We start from the raw sequence: 7,756 nt of genomic DNA on the forward strand, positions 1-7,756 counted from the left end.
GCATGCAGGTGATTTGACCAATGAGTTAGCATGACGATTACACATGGCATGGATTGAATGTCTGGAATCTGAAGATGGGAGGAATGATGTTATAAATGTAATGTTTTGTGTTATGGTATCAAAGAAAAGATTTAATGTTTTGTAACGAATGATTTAAGTCAACGTTTCCGCGAAAGTTTTGATTAACTCTAATCTGTAAGAACTGTGTTTATGAGTAAATCCAACGTCCAATGTAGGGCACCAGTAACGGGGCCTTACAAGTTGGTATCAGAGCAATGTTCGAGAGATTTAAGCATCCTACATGCTTAGACTCGAACAGAGAACGGGATTTTAGTAAGAAAAGAAAGAAGATGCCAGTTCAAGATAGCCATGTCACTCAAGCAAGCTCAGTAACGATAAAGTATTTTAAATAATGTATAAAGATGTTCGCTTAATTGTTAAAGGAAGGATATATGCAGGTTAGGGATATGATTTCTTGATTGTATGATTGATTAACTGTTTAAAAGTAGAAACTAGCACAAGTTTAATCACGAAGGGAAGTATGTAGAACCTGAGGAGTAATGCAAATAGTTAATTACACTTGATCAATGTTATTAGCTACTTACCTTATGAATCACGTGCTAAATAATTCCTTGAGTGATAATGTTTGTGTTTTCCCTTTTAGAATACGATGGCTGGAGCAAGAGAGATTGCTAGAACAGGATGGCGTACAGGGCGTCGTGGTAGGCCACGAGTGGTCCGAGAACCCTCTGTTGAATCAGCTGCTAACGTCGGGGGAGAAGAAAGTGCTGATGAGCGAAATCCGAGTAACAACAACGAAGGGGTTCAACTGGATCCCGCAATCCAAGCAGCTATTGTTCAAGCTGTAGCCGCTGCTGTGAAGGACCGGAATCCTGAAAAATCTGCTGTAAGCCATGGGAGAACTGCTGAAGGGTCAGGGGGAAATGGTAAGAAGGATGATGAAAGAGAGAAAGAGGAATCGAGCGTGGATAAGTCCATGAAGGTGGACGATAGGAGGAAAGGCCGAGGTGGGTGCAACTACAAATCCTTCAAAGGTTGTGACCCGCCGAAGCTGACTGGTCTGGGAGACGCAATCGCTACTCTTCAATGGATAACCACCTTGGATAAAATTATCCGCATTAGCGAATGCCGTCCCGACCAAGCTGTGGGTTATGCTACTCAGTCATTTGAAGATGAAGCTATGTATTGGTGGGAAAGTGTGGAGCAGAGAAAGACTAGGGATGAGGTTAAGGCGATGAGATGGGAGGATCTGAAAGAGTTGGTGATGAAGAGGTTATGCACTGATGGAGAGGTCGAAAGGGTTGAGATGAAGTTTTTGGGTCTGAAGGTTGGAAAGATGACACACCGCGAATATACCACTGAATTCAACCGCCTGTCTAAGCTGGTGCCTGACATGGTGAACACTGAAGCAAAGCGAATTAAGTGCTACATCAGGGGGCGGCCACAAAATGTTCGAGTCTTGGTCAAGGCCAGTAGACCGACTAACTTAGATTCTACTATGGGACTCGCAGAAATGGTCTATGACGACTTGGCGGCAAACGATGCGGTGGTGGAAAAGAAGCAGAAGAAATGAACTACTCCAGCTAAGCGGTCGGGCGAGATGATGGCAACAACTGATGAGAGAAAGACAAAGGTTGGAAACAAGGATGCATGTAAGAAGTGTGGGCAAGTGCACCAGGGAGAATGCAAGACTGGAACGGAAAAGTGTTATCGGTGTGGAAAGAGTGGGCATTACTCTCGAGAATGCCCTGATCGCCCGAAATGCTTCAAATGCAGTAAAGTTGACCACATGGCTAGGGATTGCAAGGAAACAGAGGAAGGAGGTGCGAAAGGGTAAAGATTTAGGAGAACTACAGGGAGGAGCACTCAACGAAGGAATAATTGCTTATGAAATAGTTTTATTTCGTTTTAATTATGATTGCCCAAGAGCTTGTTTTGTGTTAATGTTTAAGACTTATGCTTATCTACGACGTGTATTACATTGAGTTGGTTATGAATGATTATTTATGTTGTGATAAAATTTCGTTATAGACGATAGTGTTTAATAGTATGAAACAAGGTCCCTTGGAAGGGCGATACGAAACTTGAGCCATCGAGAGCCTCATGGATAAGCTACCTCAATAGCTAAAACACATGAACACCACTCGATGACTGCAAGTCAAGAGTAAGGAAGATAACCCAGAAAGCAAATACGATCCGATAGAGTGCGTGAATATAGGAAGTGTTCCTTTACAAGGAATAAGCTAGGTTTCGGGGACGAAACCTCATTAAGGAGGGAATACTTATAACATCCCAAAATTTCTAAAATAATATTAATTACATTATTTAATATTGGTGGGTAAGTTTACTCGGGTTAGTGGTGAAATAATAAAATAAAGTAGGATTTATTATGAGTCGGGTTTGTGTGGGTTAAGTAATATGAGTAATGGACTTGGTTTAGAAAGGGAAGGAAGACGGACCATGGGCTCAAGCCCATGACCCATGATATATAAACCATAATCACACATTAATCCTTTCATTTCCATTCCATTCCATACACCACCCAAAACACACACTTAGCTCTCTCTCATCCTACTTCTCTCTCTAGCCGAAATAGAAGAAGAACCCGAGCATCAACCCGAGGTAATGATAGTATGATAATGTAGATATCCAAACCCGTTAGATTTAGCCACGAAACGACGAGCCGACATCTTTAAACCATTAAAGTCAAGAGATCCAGGTGGGATCGGGTATAAACCGAACCTAGGATGAGCTTAGGGATCACCCTAGCTCAGATCTGGTTCGAATGGGATGAAAAACGGTGAAAACGGTGGTGAAACGAGCGAGATCTAGCTTTTCCGGCGAGATCCCGTTATTCTGGCAATGGCGGCGCCGGATATTGTGTGTACGAGGTAGGGAATGTCAGAGAATGTTTCTGACATTCTATTACCTAACCTTAATTCGTTAACGGGGAGTTAACGAATTAGAGGTAACTCGTTAATGGGGAGTTAACGAACTAGGGGTGATTCGTTAAATGGTTCGTTAATGGAAGCTTAACGAACTAGCTCTAGTTCGTGTCCAAGTTCGTTAAGGGAGGGATATCAAATTAGAAAGTTCAATTCGTTACAGAAGGGTCATTCGTAAAAGGACCAGTTCATTATTAGGTCCAGTTCGTTATTAGGTCCAGTTCGTTACGAGGTCCAGTTCATCAAATGACCCGTTCGTTATAAAGGTTCAATTCCTTATAAGGTCCAATTCGTTATAGGGTTCAGTTCGCTATGAAGGTCAATTCGTTATAAAGTAACGAATTAGCCAATTCGCTATGAGAGACAGAAGTAACGAATGAACCCCAATTCGTCAAGAGCCAAGTAACGAACTGGAAGTTTAACAAAATGACAGAACAGTCACTGGACTTAGAAAAGAATGATATAATTACATATTAGCCCTTGGACTTTGATAATCTATGAAGATTAATTAAGTAAACAAAAAGAATAGCTAGAGCCGTATTTAATACATGTAATAATTATACAATTAGTCGTGCACAGCTCAAGAAGGAATAACTATTAACGGAAGAAGTAACCGAGTTCAGGTGAGTTTCTAGCCCCATTCCTTGTTATAATTTCGATGCTGTGTGCATACTCGATGTGATTAGTTAATTCACTTACCTTAAGTGGTAAGTGGATGCCATGTATGATATATGTGATAGGCATGAATGATTGCTTTTCGGTACGTGAACGATCTTCGGATATTGCGTGTACTGTCAGGTTAGAAACAAAGATATGAATGTTATATGTAACGTATAGATGATGTATGAACATTATAAATGAACACTTGTCGGGGCGTGAACGATCTTCGGATATTGCACGTATCGACAAGGGGTAAGACTGTTAAATGAATAATGTGAAGAACGCCTAGTGTGTTCTTATGCTACAATGTACTTATTGTATATGTGAAGTATGTGTGTAAAGGTACATGAATGGTATGTGAGTTCTACGTCCGACATAGTAAGTTAGGATAGTAAATCTCTCTAATTTCTGTTGGACATAGACTTGACAGGTAATGGCGTAGTTAAGGACTGCAGGCCTTAACGTGATATTGAGGATATATGTCAACGTAGATAAGGACGGTGGGCCTTATACGTGTTATAGATAATAGACGTCAACGTAGATAGGACTGTGGACCTTATATGTATTGTAGATAGGCGTCAGCATAGGAAAGGACGGTGGACCTTATACGTGCTGTAATTGTATTTGTGTTGTGGTAGCATAAGGGAGCACTGCGGACTTCGTACGTGCTATGAATTAAGCTGCAACATAGGGAAGGACTGTGGACCTTTTACGTGTTGTTAGTATAGGATGGTACAGGGAAGGACTGCGGACCTTGCACGTACCATAATTGTTGAACATAGGTAAGGACTGCGGACCTTTTACGTGTTCACGACCTTGAGTATAGGTATAGACGGCGGACTATGAACATACTCTCGGTAGGCTAAGTTAGGTAATAGTACGTATGCATGAATGTATGTTGGAAAGGTAACTGGTTAGGTTGGATATGTATCTTTGGATATGTATGTATGATATGTGTATGTATTGTATTTCGCCTGATTAACTAGAACTCACTAAGCGTAGCTGAGTTTTAGTATGCACGCGGGTGATTTGACCAATGAGTTAGCATGAAGATGACACATGGCATGGATTGAACGTCTGGCATCTGAAGATGGGAGGAATGATGTTCTAAATGTAATGTTTTGTGTTATGGTATCAAAGAAAAGATGTAATTTTTGTAACGAATGATTTAAGTCAACGTTTCCGTGAAAGTTTTGATTAACTCTGATATGTAAAAACTGTGTTTATGAGTAAATTCAACGTTCAATGTAGGGCACCGGTAACGGGGCCTTACAAGTTACAAAAACAAAATTCAATAAATTTCAGACGGCTTTTAACCCGTGTGACCCATATGACTCTTTTAGGATTATGTTTTATTCTTTCTTCTAGTACTGTTAATTATAGCTTGTAAATGTAGAAAGTTTTCTAAAGGTGTTTATATAAATATATCTATAGTTACTACTCTAAAAATATATGCTATTTATTATAACTTCTAGATGTGTTTCCAATCAGCTTACATGCTAATTTAAGCCTATAAAAGAACCGAACATTAACGAATTGTTCAGCTGGAAGTTCATCTCCCAGCTCCTATGTTCGATTAAATCACAGCCATCATGTTCTACACATTCCACTTTTAGGTTTCAACTGCCGATCTCCACCCCTGTTCACCCTTCGCATCACGAAAACGAGGTGTGTATGTATCCTTTATTATTTTCATGCATGTAATATACGATTAAGTATCAATTTGACCTAATTTTATTATTACAGATGTAGAAGATGACAAGAATCGACCATCTCCTCTCTTCTCTTCGATTTACTGGTGATTTCTTTGCTCTCTGATTTTATATTATTTTGGGTTTTTGTTGCTGATTGCAGAATAAATTTTTATTGAACATTTCACTGTAGCACTTTTTCTTTTTCTTTTATATATGTATTTGTTTAACCGATTAGATCTTAGTCGTGATTAAGTTTAAACTGATTTAAGGTTCATAAAACTTGAATTGAAGGTGTTAGTTATATTTGTAAGGTTCTCATTTGCGGAGAATTTGATTAGTAGGGTTCATAGGAAACCTCAACTTTCTCATAATCGAGAGAAGGATGAAGGGTTGCGACGAACGAACTGGTTCCGGTCAGAGACTGGGATTCCGTTGCTAACGTCATGCTTTTCTATGAATTTTGTTTAAGAATTTAATGGTAATTGTCTGTAATCTAATAAATATTTTACAGCTAATTATTCAAGGTCATGAGTTTAAATATGGTCTGCATTTCTAAATATTTGAGTGGGCCGACCAAACTCTTTTTTGAACCGTACCAAGATCGCCTATTACTATTAATTATATTATATTTAAGATTTTGTCTTCTTGTTCAAGGTTTCTATGGTGTCGACACTGAAGCACCCAAATTTTGTCGAGCTATGTTACTATTAATTATATTATATTTAAGATTTTGTCTTCCTGTTCAAGGTTTCGATGGTGTCCGACACTGAGGCACCCAAATTTTGTTGAGCTATGTGGTTACTGCGTGGAAGGGAATACACGAGTCTTGGCTTATGAATTTGCAACCATGGGATCTTTACATGACGTATTGCACGGTAGCTTATGAATTAACGCTTTATATAGGTTGAAATTTTTTTTGTCGGGCTTAAAAATCAATATATAAAATGCAGGCAGGAAGGGTGTTCAAGGAGCACAACCGGGACCCGTGCTTGATTGGGCGCAGCGATCAAGAATTGCTTGCGATGCAGCAAAAGGACTGGAATATTTGCATGAAAAGGCGCAGCCTCCAATAATTCACAGAGATATTAGGTCTAGCAGCGTGCTACTATTTGAGGATTTTCGAGCGAAGATTGCTGATTTTAATCTTTCAAATCAAGCGCCCGATATGGCTGCACGTTGACACTCTACTCGTGTTTTGGGAACTTTTGGCTATCACGCGTCAGAGTAATACGTTATTATATTTACATTATTAAGATTAACACCACACGGTTTTATCATGAACAACTTTATTGGTTTGCTAAATGTGTGTAAATGATTCATGTAGATATGCAATGACGGGACGGCTGACACAAAAAAGTGACTGTGTATAGTTTTGGTGTTGTTCTGCTTGAACTTCTAACTGGTCGGAAACCCGTTGATCACACAATGCCATGTGGACATCAGAGCCTTGTCACTTGGGTTAGTCGCTTTTTGATTTTTTTTTCTTTTGGCTTCTTCGTTTTGTGGGCCTACAAATACGCGTTTACGAAAAAAAAAATACTTTCATCTTTTTTTGCATTTCCCGTTAACAATTAGTCTTATACACGGTTCCGAAAATTGCTTTATTTCAATAATGATGAGAATTGCAAGAAACGCAATTGTTACATAAAAGACGGTTACATAACCGCCGATCCACTGTCTCATTAAGTCATTAATGCACAAGTACACAACGTACAAGTGCTTTTTGCGGTTCTTAACATAAAACTGGTACTGAAAATAATGCGTCTAGGATGTTTATGCAGTAAAAATAGACTTTGGTCGAAATTGTCACCACTTAAATATATTGATGTTAAAAGACTGTGTCGTTGTACAAATTTTGGTGATATCATTTTGTGGGGTTCCATTTGGTTGAGAGACGTGGAAACGGGGAGCACGACTAAAGAGAATTATGTAAAAAAGCGAATTTGATATATATATTTTTTCTTTTTATCACATAAGGCTACACCAAGGCTGAGTGAAGACAAGGTGAAACAATGTGTCGATCCACGGCTCAAAGGCGAGTACCCTCCAAAAGCAGTTGCAAAGGTATTAACATTTGGTTTAACGGACAACAAACCGCGATCATTAACTAACTGACACGTAGGAGTGTTAAATGGGTCGGATTCGCTGGTCCAACCTAACACACACCCGAATATCTGACATGAACCCGAACACAAATTCGTGAAAGACACGTGAACCCGAACACGACCCGTATATTCGTGGATTGACCCGAAATTTATTTATTTATTTATTTCTACTGTTTTTACATATTAATACTTAACTTTATTTTACAACAAAAAGCACACATTAATTTAAAACACTCACATTTCAATTATAAAATATAATACCCAACCAATTTATTTATTGCATAAAAGTATAAAACACATTTAAGAAAAATATATAATAATTAATTAATTA

General features: G+C 38.8%; 1 pseudogene across 1 annotated transcript; it reads left to right on the forward strand.

Moving 5' to 3' along the window:
• The first annotated feature begins 5,859 nt into the window (after positions 1-5,859).
• On the forward strand, positions 5,860-7,553 carry LOC143566164 (PTI1-like tyrosine-protein kinase 3; annotated as a pseudogene). Its single transcript, XR_013141189.1, has 5 exons — positions 5,860-5,912; positions 6,068-6,195; positions 6,271-6,544; positions 6,645-6,778; positions 7,298-7,553. The product of XR_013141189.1 is annotated as a PTI1-like tyrosine-protein kinase 3 (transcript).
• The last annotated feature ends 203 nt before the right edge of the window (positions 7,554-7,756 follow it).

Source organism: Bidens hawaiensis, unplaced genomic scaffold, assembly GCF_021521415.1.
Source record: "Bidens hawaiensis isolate Kalapana, Puna unplaced genomic scaffold, B.hawaiensis_p1.1 tig00022707_1, whole genome shotgun sequence".
Lineage (NCBI taxonomy): Eukaryota > Viridiplantae > Streptophyta > Magnoliopsida > Asterales > Asteraceae > Bidens > Bidens hawaiensis.